The 17,607-nt window shown below is 45.2% G+C and overlaps 1 long non-coding RNA gene across 1 annotated transcript; it reads right to left on the reverse strand.

Annotated features, from left to right (window-relative positions):
- Positions 1 to 8,771: 8,771 nt before the first annotated feature.
- LOC146811860 (uncharacterized) lies at positions 8,772 to 11,766 on the reverse strand. The gene is made up of 3 exons (XR_014965842.1): positions 11,697 to 11,766; positions 9,906 to 10,290; positions 8,772 to 9,161 (listed from the first exon to the last, which is right to left on the reverse strand). It is a non-coding gene; the product is annotated as an uncharacterized LOC146811860 (long non-coding RNA).
- Positions 11,767 to 17,607: the final 5,841 nt, after the last annotated feature.

Consider the following 17,607-nt stretch of genomic DNA (forward strand, 5'->3'; position numbering starts at 1 on the left):
TAGGCAGCTGTATCGCCTCAAGCAACTTTCCAACCACTTCAGCATTCTTAATGGGAGTTCCACTTGAGGTTAGGAAACCTCTCTGCAGCCATATTTGGCCGAAGTCGTGGACTACTCCATAGCCGGAATGGCTATCAGTTATCACAGTCACTCTCACACCTTTCCCAATCTTACATGCTCTGGTCAGGGCAACAAGTTCAGCTACTTGGGCCGATCTTACTCCTTTCAAATAGGATGCTTCCATCACTGCTGCAACTGTACATACTGCATATGCTGCACTCAGCACTCCATCATCTGTCCTCAAACAGGATCCATCAACAAACATGACATAATCACTTTCTGGTAAAGGTTCATCTTTTATGTCAGGTCGTGGTTTTGTACAAAAATCAAGTACATCCAAACAGTCATGATCTGCTTCATCTCTTACTTCCACATTTTCTACGTCTGGCAATAACGTTGAAGGATTCACATTCACACATCTCACAAGACTGACATTTGTTGCACCCAAAATTACCTTTTCATACTTAGTCAGTCGGCTGTGCGTCATATACTGAGTATGACTCCTTGTTCAAAGGATCGCCACATCATGAGGTACAAACACTTTCACAGGATGTCCCATCACAATTCCCTCACTCTGTTCCAAACTTCGACATGTAGCAGCTACTGCTTTCAAACACCCAGGAAGGGGTACAGCTACTGGGTCCAACATAGATGAAAAATACGCAATTGGTTTCCTCAGTTTTTCATGCTTCTGTACTAGAACAGAGAGTGCACATCCATTTCTCTCACTGCAATACAACTCAACTTATTTATCATAATCAGGCATACTGTGGACTTGTGGGCAGGGCGGACCGGAATAACAGGCAGGGAGGCCGAATATAGTGAGCAATGTCTGTGCTTTAATCAACAGGGGAACAGATGTACAGAGTCAAAAAACAGGACGGGACGGTTGACTTGGCTCGTGACCCGGTTCGGTGTGGTGGAGTCGAGATCGAGTCCGGCTTCTCCTTTGCAGCTGGTGATCCCCTCGATAGGGTACTGGGGCTCCACGGAGGCTTGAAACAAAGGAGAGAAGCGTAAGGGCTATTAGTCCGAGCGACACCGTCGGAATACTTCCACCGACACCCGAGAGTGAGGGATTACGAAAGGGTGAAGTGAGGACGGGACGGACAGGGGAGGTGGAAAAGGCAAGTAAGAGAGGGTAGGGGATAGAGGTGCCAGGTGCTGGGGCAGTGATCGGGATCTATACAGTGCTCGTGAAAAAGGGGGATAAGTATACTGTGTCTTAGTGCGCGTGTCTCCTATGTTATTTACAGTTCTATATTTACAACTCTAACTACAAAAGGGCCACGGAGAAAGGTGACGTGTACTCACGTGCCCCGCCGCAACTCTCGTCCGAGTTGCGGCCGCTCTCCAGCCTCCTCCTGAGGATGCCACCAGTCCTCCGTCCAGACGTCCTCGTCCTCTTCCTTGCTTCGGTCCAGCCGTGCTGCGCCGCTCTCTGTCGGGGGTTCGTCGCTCTCCGTTGTCTCCTGCCACGAGTCGGTTGCTCCGAACGACGCTCCGTCGTCCTCGGGGCTTTTTCTACCTTCCGGCTTGTTGTCTGGCTGGCCTCTTCCGGGGTCAGGGGCGGGTGCTTCCGGGTCGCTCGAGGTCGTCCAGTGTCTGCGTCCGGGACGGCTGGCGAGTGTTTCCGGTTCACCAAGTCCAGGAGTCGGTACCTGCAGGGGACGAGAAAGAGAGGGTGTCCTGGGTGACCGGGACGTTAATCGGTCGAGCGCGGGGGACAGGATCCCCGCGCCCGGACACCGCTGTAGTGAGGTAGTTGTCGCCTCCGTTCCACACATACCTAATGCAGGTGCTTCACACAATCCTTCTCTCAATCTTTTGAATGCTGTCAACTCCTCTTTGTTTAAATCAATTGGATCTCTCACATCACTTCTTGTCAAACGTACCAAAGGTTTTGCAATCAATGAAAAATTGCTTATCCACTGACGACAATATCCAACCATTCCCAGAAACATTCTCACTTCTCTTTGGGTCATTGGTGGACTCATTCTCTTTATGATCCTGATTCTGCCTATAGTTATTTTCCTGTGTCCTTTCTCAATGTTATGTCCTAAATATTGTACTTCTTTCTTACAAAATCGTAATTTCGATGGTGACACTTTCAGTCCTCCATCTGTCAAATGATTCAGCAAGGCTACTGTGTCTACCTCACAAGCTTCACGAGTTTTCGATGCCACAAGCAGGTCATCGATGTACTGGACTAATACAGAGTTTTCAGGCATTTCTAGACTTTCCAAAGACTTCTTCAATAGCTGATTAAATATTGAGGGGCTTACTGTATACCCCTGTGGAATTCGGCACCACGCCAAAATACGCTCACCGAACCGAAATGCAAACATTTGCTGACTGTCATGGTGTAATGGGATAGAAAAGAAAGCATGGCACAGATCAATCACTGTATACCATTCTGCATCATGAGGGATCTGATACAAAATCACAGATGGATTCGGTACAATGGGACAACATGGTACAACAATTCTGTTTATCTTTCTCAGATCTTGTACTATCCTGAACTTCCCACTAGGCTTCTTCAGTCCCATTATTGGTGAATTACATGGGCTACTCATTATTTCTCTCAAAATTCCTTGTTTTATCATTTTCTCAATCACAGGAGTAACTCCTTCAATTATTTCAGGTGTCAATTTATATTGTGGGACATTTGGGTAACTTACTCCTTCGTTTACAGTTATTTTTACTGGATCTACATTTCTCATCAGTCCTACGTCTTCTCCTGTGAAATCCCACACTTTCAAAGGCTATTCCATCCGGAGTACAAAATATGGTGCAGTTCATCTTGCACAATAAATCTCTACCTAACAAATTCACAGGACTGGTGTCGCACACGACGAACCGGTGCATTTCAGAACATTTCCCTATACTAACTTTCACTGGTTCTGTAAAGTATGTTTTAATCTGTCTGTTGGATTCACCAACTACTTGGATTGTTTCATCCGAGAGAGGATTCTTGACATCAGCTGATCTAACAGTTGATCGAGTAGCACCAGTATCAACTAGGAAAGTAATATTTTCATTATTAACTTTTCCATCTACAAATGGGCCTGTCTGGTCTACTTCTAGAGTTGCGCCAAGTACGCACTCCTCTTCCTCCCTTCGGCACCGTCAATAACCCTCTTCTGAATCGCTTTCATCACGTTGCAGCCAATACTGCTAAGCAGTGCTAGCGCATGGCGGCTTCTTTACCTGTTCTTCGTTGTAGAATCCATTCTCTTTACTATACTTCTGGCTATTTTTGTTCTGTGGAAAAGGTAGTTTTGGCACCTGATTCTGTTGGTTTACAACCTGCTGTTGTCGTTGCTGTTGACCACTCACCTCATTCTGCACCTGTGGATTCAATGATGGATTTTCTTCGTTAGTACTTGGAGGAAATTTACACTCGGATTTCCAATGTCCTATCCTACCGCAATTATGACACGGAAATTTATTTTTAGCTTCCTCAATATTTCCTTTATTTTTCCCAGGATTACATTTTTGTCTTGACCCAGCTTGTTCTGCTAATTGAGCTTCCTGTCTCTCTGCTACCTTTACTTGTGCCCACATAGCCTTTTCTTTCAATTTCCGCTGTTTTGCTTCAATTTCATCACTGAAATATTTAGCATGTCTCAGTACTTTGTCTATTTTCTTATTTTGCCAATCTACGGTATGCTGTTTTTTCATCTCACTAATTTCTGGACGAAGACCATATACAATTCTGTATACAAAATGACTCAAATCCTTTTCACTTAGATTTTCATCTCCGCTGAATTGTTTAAAGGCTAGAATCAACCTCTCATAATAGGCATGTACTGACTCTTTGCTTTCCTGATGTGTTCTGTCAATTTTTACCCAGTCTGTCTCTTTAGGGGGTACCTTGTTTTTTAAAAATGCCATTACCTGTTCATATTTCTTCATTACCTCGGGGTCTGGAGCTCCTGTTTTTGGATCCCTTGGGTATTCCTGTGTCGGCCAATCTATCATGATCTTACACTCTGTCCATAAATCTGCTGGTACTATTATGTCGAACAAGCTATTTAGAACAATCCACAATACTTTGGATAATTTTGCAAATCTATCCACCTGTCTGTACCACTCGACGGGTTTTTCACGCAGTCGAGGGAAATCGTTCGTAAATGACAAAATATCCTGTCTAGTCCATGGGACATGTACATATCCTCCTCCTGGAATCTCTCTCATAGGGCATTCTGTCACAACCTTCTCTTTCTCTCTCACAGGGTAAGCTGAAAACGTTTTGTCTGAAACTTCATCTCGTTTACGATACCATCTGCTCTTCCATTTGTCCACATCTCCCCATTTTCTCAACAAAATAATTATCTCTTTTATCTGACCTATTCGTCCTGTGGTATTCATGTTTTCAATATCTTTTTCAGTGAAAACTACTCGATAGGGTTTCTGTAGTGCTTTTACCTTTCAATGTCAATACCCATTTCATTTGCCACTTCTTCTAATCTTTCATAAAGACTTTTTGCTCTCCATGTTACGCTTTTACACAGAAATAACAACTCCTCATCTTGGGAAGCTTTTAACTTTTCCGTAGGGATTGTTCCTACTATTAACTCTTCCAGTACCATTCGTAATTTGGCCATATCTATTGACTGAGATTCTTTATCTTTCTTTTGCAAGCTTCTCAACCATTCACTCAACTCCTCTGTAGATGGTCCTACTGGCTTCTCTACATTTCCTTGTCCAAAATCCTTTTGTGTTTCTGACATTGACTCTATTATCGTCATACGCCTTTCTGCACAATTTTGACCTACAAATGGGTTATTGGAAAAATTCGGTTCAATCATACTCATTGTCTGTCTCCATGGATTCTCATTCTGACTCATTCTTGGTTGTTCAGCCGGTTTATTACTCTTATAAGGAACCGTCAAACAATGTTCGCTATCGTTCTGTTTATCGAAAATGGGCATTACTGGACCTATTGTTACTGGAATGGTTACGCTTCCAGATTTTTAGTCAATTCTCTTATTTTCTCGGTTAATTCTAGGGTCGTTTTTGCTAATTCTGCTGAATTTTCTCCATCTAATTTTCCTCGGGACTTCTTTTCTACCTCTCTAATGGAATTGTTTCTTCCCAAATCTTGGAACTCTGGTTCCGATTTTATGATTCGTACTGTTTCTTTCATTGCGGCACTTGGGGTTAATATGTCTGGTTCTGGTCGATATGGAGGTGGATTCTTATAGAACATATCATCAAGAACATCATCCTCTGATTCATTCATTCCATACCCTCTTGATTCCACATTATACCTATTTTCTACACACTTTCTTCCTTCATTCTTTCCTGCAGTTCTTACGGGAAACAAACCCTCAGTCATACTCGCATTCCACCACCTTGTCATTCGATCATCATGCGTCTCATGTCCGTATGATCTGCCAAACATGTACCTATATCCTCTACCATTTCTCTGTCTTTCTTGGTCATGCATCTCGTCTTCCCACTCCGTCAATGCTTCAAATTGTGTCGGTCTAAGTCTTGGTTCTAAATTCATCATTTTCTCTCTCAAATTTCTCAAAACAGCCAAATTAAATGAACCATGCTCTGGAAAAGCCAACACTCCGTCCTTCTCGGTATAATTGACCCAGTTATCTAACCAAATACAAGTGTGATATCCATATTTCGCAACCATGAAGGATGCAGGGGTTTTCGGTGGAGGAAGTAACTGTCCTTCCCTAGTTACAATCGGTTTGTCCTTTTTAAACCACTTCTTAATTCTACCAAACCAAGACTTTCTCCTTTTCTGGTGGATCGTAATACATTTTCCTTTCTTTCGTGTTTCACTAGTTTCTCCTTACAACTGTACCGCTATTCTCTCCAATCATAGCGCGACTCACACTAACGCACCAATCCGGAGCGTCTACGTCACTTTCACAATTCTCAAATCCCAACGCGACTCACACTAACGCACTAATAGGGAGCGTCTACGTCACCCTGTATTTCTCTAATCCTAGCGCAGCGCACACTAACGCACCAATCAGGAGCGTTTTACGTTTCTGACCGACTGTCCAATCCCAGCGCGGTCGTTTTGACGTCAGCAGCCGCTGCGGCAGCTCCTGCTCCTGTCTACCCCTCCTTCACAAAATCCTCTAGGTAAGTTTGGTTTCGAATTCTACAATTCTGTTAGTAACAACATAAAAACACCACCATTGTCCGCATCACTAACCAAGGAATAGCAATAGACCTTTCTCACGAGAATTCCGTCTTTCCCGAGAGCAGCGCTTACCTCTGCCCTACTACGGAATCGTTACTTCCGTTGATAAAGTAGCACATCCCTCTACCTTACCCTTCTAACAAGCATTAGCTAACCGTTTCTCCAGAATTAATACACATAGTTGGAGACCCAATGCTCCTGAGAAATAAAACTAGAGTTTCACAATTAACCCGAATGCCTTTACATTCACGCACTTTCACACCAGAAAAATGTAGTACATTCACACAGAATCCTGTCTTTCCCGAGAACAGCGAACAGTCTGTTCTACTACAGAATTATGACATACGTTAACAAAGCAGCGCTTCCCTCTCCTTTGTCCTTCTAGCAAGCTCAGAGAATACCTATTACCTTTCCAGTGATAAGCGTTATCGGAATGCCATTTGGACTCCTGGTACCTAAGACCAAAATTTCACAGGTAACCTTCGCTATCATACACACTTCTCTCACACAGAAAATGTCTCTAATGGCAACACACGACGATGTCACCGAATCGAACCCAGACAATGCGTAGTGCAACTTCAATCGTTACACGTTTCTCCCTGTGTACCTACAGGGCAACAACAACAATTCCGTCTTACCCGAGAGCAGCGCTTACCTCTGCTCTACTACGGAACCGTTACAAACTTCCGACTTCCTACATCCCAGAAGCCGTGCAAACAACATAAAACTCAACACGACTCACATAGAGTGTTAGTACATAAACCAATCTCAATAACCAATAATCAATAAGCTATTTACAAGCAAATATCACCAAACCAGAACAATAAAAACCATCATACTGCTACCAGAAAAACTGTTACAGCGTGGAACATCAAATTCCCCCTTCGTCACAGACCAATTACCTCAACAGCAAATTCACTCAAATACATTCATTGGTGGGGCCCATAACACCAATACTCACACTCAGTTGATCTGCTTCCTTAGAGGAATAAGCTTCCAAACGCTGACATGAAAGGAATATCATTACCTCACTCTAAATACATTGACTTCAACCCTAAGATATTCCTCTCATAAGGAGATGAATCATTTAGTTGTCCTCTATGGTTTTAGTGACTAAACTCATTTATCTATACACTACTCTTTATCCTAAGTCTCTTCTTCAAATAATCAACACAACACATTTGTCAATTAATCAAATATTCTTTATCTAAGAAATAGTGCAAATGGTTAGAAATCATCATCAGCATTGCAGAACATCATATTTACCTAATCTGGCTAAATGTCGTCCTCTAAGCCAGTCAGGTCGAGGAAAAATCTTTATTTCATCAAAGTTAGGCCGCAATTCAGTCTCTCAAAGATTCAGGATAACAGCTGTCCGGCAGTGTCACCGTCCTCTCCGTCAGAATAACTTCAGGAAATCGAGTTAGTCAAAGAAGAGCGAGTTTTTTAGTTCAATTCCCTACCTACTTTTATAATAAAAATAATGTCAAAAAGTATCAAGATTGGGGTTTTAGAAAGTTCTGATTGGTCGTCTTGGGGTCGAGGGGTAAAGTTCTCATAGACTCTGCATAATTAAGTCATCGCACTTGCTGGTTCAGTTTTTTAAATTGTCTATTGTCTTGTCGTTGGCGAAGTTCCCGGAATAACCTTGAATAGTACATCTTCTCCCGGGGTCAGAACTAGGCCACTGCTGCTGGCGGCGACGCATGCGCATTTCACCCAGAACCTCGTGTTGTCATGGGCAGTCACGTTCAACGTCTCGTTCAGCCATTTTGACTAGGCCAAAATGGGCAACTTAAGCAAAACAAACATAAAAAAACATAGAAATGGCTAATAAAATGTTAATCCCTCGCTAATACCCTTATGTGTAAGTAATTATCTAGCAGAATAGCAACATTAAAAGCGTTTATACTCACTCAATAAAGCACAAATCACAATTACCTCACAAAAGCAACATGTATCATGCAATATTCTAATTTTCTACTATTAGTATGCGTACATAAGTTAGTTTACAATTAGTTTAGCCATGCAAAGTGCAATTCCCACGTGTAATTCTTTTGTTAATATGATTGATAAGTATTTCACTGCAAACACATTAATAAGATTACTATTAGTAAATTATTCGGATTAATATAGACATGCATAATGGGGGGGTATACAAAACTTTTTGTACTACCCGCTCCAGCAGAAGCAGGTGCAACAGGAGGAGGACCATCGACTGCACCCACAAACACAGCCCTGGAGGACCTTGTTGAGGCGACGATCCAGCCTGAGGCTGTTGTCGGAGTCACACAGCTGGACACATCCGGCGCAGCAAGTACAACACAAGGTAAGATGCATGCAAGTGTTAATCCCTTGCGTAATGTATAACCATGCACATACCCCCAGGCAAACACAGTATACAGATCAAACTCCAGGCCATGTCTCCCCTCATACACAAAATGCATCATGGGAGTTGTAGTCATGTCAGCAAATAGTGCATTTTAAAACAGCAAGGGCAATCAAAAAACACAAAGACTGCATGGCAGCCAGAGTATTTATTCAGTGAATTAATCTGAGCAAAGTATGCTAAATGCTTAACAAATGTAGGATGAACAAAAATTAACATTGCACTGTTTCACATCACAGATGCAGCTGAGGTGGACTCCGATGATAGTGACCACCTCCAGTGGCCCAATTATGCACACCTCCACCACCACCAACACGCAGGGCACAGGTCCCCTCACTGCAGCCAATGGAGGCTGAACCAACTCCAGCACCTACTACAGTCTCCATCCAGCCACGTGTTGCAACACCAACTCCACCACCAGCACAGGTCCAACCAGGGCAACAGCGCAGGTCCAGGGCACGTATTGCTGCACGTGATGATCAGGTGACAAATATGCATGGTGGTGTGGAGTCACAGATGCTACGCGTGCAGCGCCTGCAGGGGAGACACATGGGCACAATCACTCTTCAGATCTCCAAGCTGGCAAAGAATATAAAAACAATGACAGACAGTGTGCGCGACCTCACAACAGTTGTTGAAGAGGGCAATCGGGAAACTAACTCGAGCCTACAGGAGCTCACACGTGAAGTGCTTGCAGGACAGAGCACTAAGTGGCGAAGGCATCGCCAAAGCCTGATACGCACATCAGCAAATACAAGGGCCATCAACAAGCTCTGCAACACCACGGCGCTCCGTTGCAATGCAAGTTGACCTTGGTCATTTCTGTGGGGATGTTGCAAGGGCCTTGGGACAAGTGACCACAGCGGTGGAACACATACAGTCTGGGACAGTGAGAGCCATCAGCTTGGAAGGGGAAGAGGGGAGTGAGGAGGCATCGAGCCTCAGTAGCATGTCGGTGCCAGTGACCCCTGCCAGGAGGCGCAGTTCGTGCAGCACCACATCCGCACACACACATCCTGTTGATGTTGCAGAGGCACGTGAAAGGAGGCTGGGTGTACATGGCAGGAGGCGCAAGACATGCATATCCTCATTACTGGGTCATGGTGGTTTAACCATGGTCATTTACGACGTGCTGATTGACATCCAGTGCTTTTTCTTTTAACTTTATGCCTCAATTCAATCACCCTCCTATTTTGCACTATTCATATCTTAATAAACATGGGTTCATGTTAATAAAACATTTACGTTCACCATTTAGTTGTTCTGGCTAATCATTACCTGCATCAGAAATAATGTTGTGTGATGTGTGCACGTCTCCTTTGGCCTTCTGCTGAGTTTAGCACATGTGCTTGTTGGTGTTGTGTGGGTGGTTGGTCGTCCCCATCAGACTCACTGTCAGACATCTCGATGTGTATGCCTCTTCTGGTGGAAATGTTGTGCAACATGGCACATGCAGCCACTATCCTGCAGCAGGTCTCTGGCCAGTACTGCAACGCTCCACCAGTTTTGTGTAGTATATGGAAATGACTTTTCAGGATTCCAAAAGTACGTTCAATCACATTTCGTGTGCTGATGTGTGCAGCATTGTACCTCTGCTCATGTGGTGTTGCTGGATTGAGCTATGGCGTCAGGATGTAGTCACGCACGGCGTATGCGCTGCCACCTACAGGGTTGAAAGCAAAGGGTTAGCCACAGTAATGCAATTTCATCTGTATGACTGATGTTGCAAATAGGCATATGTGTGTACCAAGTAGATGTCTTTCTTCAAATTCACCCCAGACCAGGCGCCTGTGGATGCCACTGTGCCAAAATATGTAGGAGTCATGGGTGCTTCCTAGAAATTGTGCCACGATGTCTGTAATAATGTGCTTAGCATTGCACACAACTTGAACATTAATTGAATGGTAGGATTTCCTGTTCCTGAAGATGTATTTGTTGTCTGCTGGGGGACAGATAGGGACATAAGGACAGTCTACGCATCCAATCACATGAGGGAATTGGGCTACCTGGTAGAAGTCAGGTTTTGTTTTATTCAACTCATGTGGGGTTGTGAGGAAGGTGATGTGGGTGTGGATCCTTGTCATCATGGTGTCAAGGAAGTTTTTGAAGAAGCGTGACAGTGAGCTTTGTGATACCCCTCCGGCTATGGATACTACCCCCTGGAAACTGCCTGACACTAGTAGGTGCAGGCAACATAGGACCTGTACTTGTGTGGGTATGGCATGGGTCCTATGGGTCTGGTGCTGCAATAGGGGTTCCAACTCTGCAATTAGGTGCATGATCATTGCACGGTTCACCCTGTACTTATCGTATATTTCATCCTCATTTTGGCCCTGCAATGTGATGCGCACACGAAAAATCCTTTCCTGTATCCTCCTCCTGCGCTGTGCTGCTGCATTGATCCTCATTCTCCTTGCCAGTACGTAGAGGGCTGCCATTGTGAACGTCTTCAGGGGTCTCCTGAGTCATTTTTAAGGGGATTCAGATGATTTGCACCTGTGTGGTTTTTTTTGTGCTCTTTTATTAACTTTACCACCTGATTGTGATTCCCCTTATTCTGCACTTGCTAAATAGCGATTTTCAGGTGAATCGCTGTTTGCGAGTTTACATGCATTGGATAGCGATTCTTTAATTGCTAATCGTAATTAGCGGTTACTGTTGTATGTTCCGCTTTTAGCAAATTTGCAATCTTGTTTCTCACAGTTTTAGCGACCGGATTTTAGTGATTTTTTGACATTTTTTCAGTATTTTAGATGCCGCATTGGAAACTGGTGTTTTGCGGGCGCTAAGGGTCTAATTTACTAATTCGCTATTTTTTAGGGTGGATTTTGGCTTGATGCATGTGCCAGCAAGTCTCTTACAAGTCACAACCTGAATGTATTCTAAATATAGAGGTTCGAAACCTTCCACACTCCTTTTAAATCGTTAGTGTCCAATTATACTTTTGCCCCATCACAGACTGATAGCCTATGAAACAAGAACATGATAGACAGAAGCACCAACGAGGCATAACGTAAGACGCGTTTCAGGTTACTCACATATGACGGATTTCAAACGCGGTGTTCTTACCAACTTTCCCGGCTCTTCCAGCTAATGCATAAAGGTCGAAAGGGGACAGGAAAGCGTCCGCATCCGCTTTTAATGCCCTTCCTGCTTCATGCATCAGGTCACAGAAGTGAAAAACCATTTCCGGTTCAGCAGATATTAATAAAAATTCTTTCAAAACAGACTCATAACGTGAAAATAAATGCCAAGAATGTCAGTGCATGTGTTGTACAAGTCAGATCAACACATGCTTCCACAGACCAGCGGGATATAATATTACTCTCCCTTTTTGTTTTTATTTAGCGAGGACTACAACGGTGATGGGAATTGTAGTTTCTCCAAGGACCAGTTAGTATATAGCACGTGTGGTATAATGATGGAAATTCAAAACTGACCAAATTAAAGCCCATGCCCAACCAAGTGTATTCAAAAGGGCAGAATTGCACCACCTTTTCCACAATAGGCTATAACTACGTATATGTGCAGTATGTGTCAACTATATACATAAAGGGCATCCTATCTAAAGAAATATAAAAAATGAGGAGCATCCTACTAAAAAAAAATGTATGAACATGTTTACTGAAAATTTTGTTTTTTAACAAATATACTCTGTACATATGTCCTCACTTATAGTGAACACCATGGGATGTCCTCATTAAGTCCTGTCGCATGACTTTTAATGCAGAACACCCATCTCTGTTCACGTCGAAAAAGTACTCTGTCAAGGGGCCCCATATTGACTTCATATCTTGGTTTGTCAATAATATCCCATTCAAACTCGTCCTCCGTGTGGCCCATTTTGATGTAGTGTCTTGTCATGCATGTGTTTGTGTTTTTTACATCCAAAGGCACGTCGGTGCTCAACTATCCTGTGTTTAACCTTGCGAGTAGTCATCCCAATATATACCAAAGAACACGGGCATGTAACCATATAGATTACTCTGCTCGTATTACAATTAGTATGTGAATTGAGTTGCCAAGGTGTTTTCAAACCCATGTCCAATTGTGTAACATTGTCATGCTCCTGTACTCACGGAGCCGAAAACAAAGACGCGAAGGTCGATTCCTCCCGTTCCGTCACAACCAAGGCGGAAAGACTACAATTCCCAGAGGCTGGACCATTTCCGGGGAAGGACTCTGCGAAGTCGGAAGCACATAAAAACACTTCCGGGGCCTCGGAACGGCGCTTGACAATCCGTTCCGGACCCTGGCTTCAAGCGGACGCTTTCTTTCCCGCAGCACTGAGAGAGGAAGCGAAAACATCGGTTATCTACCTGAGAGGACTTCACAAGGGCGGAGGGATTCCACCGGAGCCTCCGATTTCCAAGTCTCGTCCTGCCGAGGTAATCTGCCATTTCCCCTGAGGACTTCAAAAGAGCGGAGGGATTCCAACTGGAGCCTCCGATTTTCAAGTCTCGTCCTGCCGTGGTCATTTACCATTATCCCTTGAGGACTTCAAAAGAGCGGAGGGATTCCCACCGGAGCCTCCGATTTTCTTCGTATTTTGCGAGTCCTGCTTTCCTGGTGGAGACGTGAGTACTTATAGGTAATTCAGTATCTTCCTTAGATTCCCCAGTTCCTGGTGTGTTCCTCGAGTTCCGAGAGAATCCCCGTATATTTTCTGACCTGACTATTGTGTTCATTTTCACAAGTTTCAGAACATCGGCCTGCTTCCTAGACACTGTGGAAGTTGGGGCAAACTATTTGTCGGTCGCTGTGACTACAACAGAGACGACATTGCACAGAGGAGTCACTCGAGACTGTGTCGAGGAAAAAAGGTTCGCTGAAGGGTTAAGCCTTTCAGGTACGTTTCTGACAAGAGGGAAGTAGAGAAGGAATGAGATAGAGTGCCCCCCTCTCTCTAATGTGAGTTTCCTATTGTTCTTACAGGCAGCTTGCAACTCCTCTTAGACCAGACCCTCTGACCCAAGACCCCGGATACCCTTGTTCTATTCCTTGTCCCCCGGGTGCGTTCCCTCAGAGCTGTAAAACCATTACACTTTGGGGTGAAGGTGTTCGGTGGCGAAGGAATCCTATTCTTCACGACATCGTCCCTGCTGGCTGCTACGTAGAGGTTAGTGGGCTGTATATATTCCTTTGTTGAGCTGCTGACAACCTGACAGATTGTCAAGCCCAAGAAAGACGCCCAGCCCGGACGATGGACACCAATGTTGTGATGTCCTCACTGTTGGAGAGTCTAACCGCTCTTCAACAAGAGGTACAAACTTCACGGTTAGAAAATCAAGAAGTACGTAAAGAAGTGAATTCCTTACGTAGGGAAGTCGCTGGATTATCCCGTAGGGGTCCAAGTTCCTACATCAAGGAGGCAACCCTACCACCCCCTTCTCAATCGACCCGATTCCCTTCCGTAGGTGATCCTCGAGGGGGTGGTTTCTTCACAGCCTCTCCAAGTCCCCCATCAACCTCCGAGACTGCTCCTGCAATCCATGTGATCCAAAAGCTCAGTATACCCTTAGCGCCACCAGAACGCTTCTATGGAGAACCAAAAAAGTTTGAAACGTTCCTCAATCAATGCCGCCTGCACTTCTTATGTAAACCGACGGTCTTTCAAGAGGACTCGGCCAAAACCGCCTTCATGATGTCCTACATGGGAGGAAATGCGGCGAGTTGGACCATACCCCTAATGGAACGAAACGACCCAGTCTTGCATCATTTTGGGGATTTTTGTGTGGAGCTGAGGAAACTTTTCGATAGAAAGTCCCATATGATGTCCCTGGATCGCGAACTCCTTACTCTGAGGCAGGGGTCACAAGACCTCTTAACGTACATTACCTCGTTTAACAGGTTAGTGGTTGAAACGGATTGGCCACCGGAGAAACGAACCACCCTTTTTTACCAGGGGTTAAGAGGAGAATTGAAAGACGTTTTGGCACAGGTAGTTCAATTACCTTCCACGTGTGAAGAACTAATAGATCTAACAGTCCAATTGGATCACCGACTGCTGGAGAGAAAAGGGGATCGGAGTCGTGGGGAGATGCGTCCCTTCGTTCCGCGCCCTAGAAACACCTTGGAAGAACGCCCCAAAGGAACCGAAGGACCTGAACCGATGCAAATAGGGGGGATCAGAGGTCCCTTAACGACCGAAGAGCGAGAAAAACGGAGAAAATTGAAAATCTGTTTATATTGCGGCAAAGGAGGACACTTTATACGTGAATGCCGAGCACGAGCTCAACTACCCGAATGGAGCAGCTCCCCAAAGACCGTTGCATCCATGGAGAGCCCAGAACCATCGGAAAACTAGCAAACCCGAGCCAGCCAGAGATCTCTGGGTCGGGTCCTTTACATTTACCGATCTCCTCCCTCATAGCAAACACTCTCCAACCTGCAGTAGCACATCTGTATGTAGGTGTTTCCCTGTGGATTATAGGGTCAAAACCAGTGAAAGTAGAAGCCTTAATCGACTCCGGGGCAACAGGAAACTATATGGACCAAACCTACGCAAAACACCTTGGAGTAACAAGTGAACGAAAGAAGATCCCTGACAACGTGAGAGCTGTGGATGGCTCCGAATTGACATCCGGACCCGTTGTAAGCCATACACATCGCCTTCTGATGAGACTCGGGAAGGAACATTATGAACGCATCTCTTTTGATCTAATTGATGCCCCCCAGTTTCGGCTCATACTAGGCATACCGTGGCTTACCCTGCACGACCCCAAGATTAGTTGGGCCGATCGCACGGTCTCTCTGAATTCCCAGTATTGCAAGGTACACTGCACAGAAGAGAATTCCGAACCAGAGACCAACACCGCGTCCCTCGCAGTATTGGTGGCCCTCGCATGTAGCCCATCACTCCCAGCGAAAACCAGCCGGCTACCCGAGGCCTATCAGCAGTACCAGTCTCTCTTCAACAAACAGAAGGCCACGCAACTACCTCCGCACCGGACCCACGACTGCAGGATTGACTTAATTCCCGGCGCCGACATTCCGTGCAGTCGTGTTTACTCTTTGACAGAGCCTGAAACACTATACCTAAAGAAGTATTTAGAAGAAAACCTGGCTTCTGGATTCATCACACACTCTTCCTCACCAGCCTCGTCCCCTCTTTTCTTCATACCGAAGAAAGATTGTGCCGAATTGCGGACTTGCATAGACTACCGAGCATTAAATCGAGTCACAGTAAAAAACCGCTACCCTCTCCCTCTGATCCCGGTTCTCTTGGACCAACTGAAAGGCGCCCGAGTTTTTACTAAGTTGGACTTGAGGGGTGCATACCATCTCGTCAGAGTTAAGAGCGGAGACGAGTGGAAGACCACCTTCAGAACCAAATTCGGGCTTTTTGAGTACAGAGTGATGCCGTTTGGGCTCTGTAACGGCCCAGCGGCGTTTCAATATTTCATGGACGAGGTGTTAAGAGGCCTTCTGGAAGTCTGTTGCGTGGTGTACATAGATGATATCCTCATCTACTCTTCCTGTCTAACTGAACACGTCAAGCATGTGACAGCCGTCTTGGAAAGACTGCAACAGCATTCCCTATACGCAAAGCTGGAAAAATGTTTGTTCCATGTCCCTGAAGTAGCCTTCCTCGGCTATGTGATTAATGCAGAGGGTTTTCAGATGGATGACACTAAGGTGGAGGCGATCACCCGCTGGAAAACTCCTCAGCATGTCAAGGCAGTCCAAAGTTTCTTGGGATTCGCAAATTATTACCGGCGTTTTATTAAAGATTTCTCCAAGGTGATCCAGCCCATAACACAATTGCTGAGAAAACATGCCCCATTTGTGTGGGGAGAGGAGGCCGAAAATTCATTTCGGGAATTGAAATCCAGATTTACCCAGGCCCCCATCCTACGACATCCTGACTCTTCTCTCCCATTTGTGGTAGAAACGGACGCGTCCCAGTACGCCCTAGGAGGGGTATTATCCCAGCGACACCCCCAAACGGGACAGTTACACCCAGTGGCCTACTTCTCAAAAAGACTGACAGCCAATGAACTGAATTATTCTATTTCGGATAAGGAATTACTCGCCATCAAACGGGCTTGTGAAGAATGGCGCCATTATCTCTTTGGGGCACAACATACCATCGAGATATACACTGATCATCGGAATCTGTTGTTCCTTAAGACAGCGAGACCTCTTACACCCCGCCAGCTTCGCTGGACCTTGTTTTTTGCTGATTATGATTTTGTCATCAAATATAGACCTGGCTCCCAAAATGGGAAAGCAGATGCGCTCTCTCGCTTTGAAGACCTTGAGACACAGGGGGACCTGGAAACGCAGGAACCTCCCTTGATCCTAGCAGAAGGTACCATAGCGGACTCCACCCTAGCAGTACTATCCTCCCAGAACTTTCTCGAGGAAGTTAAGACGGCCCTGGCAGCTATGGATGAACGGGGTTGGATTCAGGAGGAACCTGAGCTCAGAGTCATAAATAAAGATTTATGGTACCACTCGCAAGCACTATACGTACCCACGATGGGTCTACAGAGACAGGTCATGGCCTGGGCCCACGATACAGCGTTAGGAGGACACTTGGGAACCTCAAAAACCATTGCCAGTATAGAACGCTCCTTCTGGTGGCCGACTGTAAAGAAAGATACCAAGGAATACATTAGTGGGTGTTCGATATGTGCTCAAGGAAAAGCGATACACCTGAAACCCGTGGGACTCCTACACCCTTTACCGATCCCTCCCAGGCCATGGCACACAGTATCTATGGATTTTATAGTGGAAATGCCCCCCTGCAATGGATACACAGTAGTGCTAGTAGTGGTGGACCATTTAACTAAAATGGGGCATTTCATACCCTTGAAAGGGCTCCCTACCTCCTCCGAACTGGCCTTTGTTTTCCTCCAGCATGTCGTGCGACTCCATGGCATACCCAACGTTCTAATCACAGACAGGGGATCCCAATTCACCTCTAGGTTTTGGAGAGAGTTATGCAAGGTCATGGATATCGACGCCAGGCTCT

The sequence above is a fragment of the Triturus cristatus genome, chromosome 7, assembly GCF_964204655.1.
Source record: "Triturus cristatus chromosome 7, aTriCri1.1, whole genome shotgun sequence".
Classification (NCBI taxonomy): domain Eukaryota; kingdom Metazoa; phylum Chordata; class Amphibia; order Caudata; family Salamandridae; genus Triturus; species Triturus cristatus.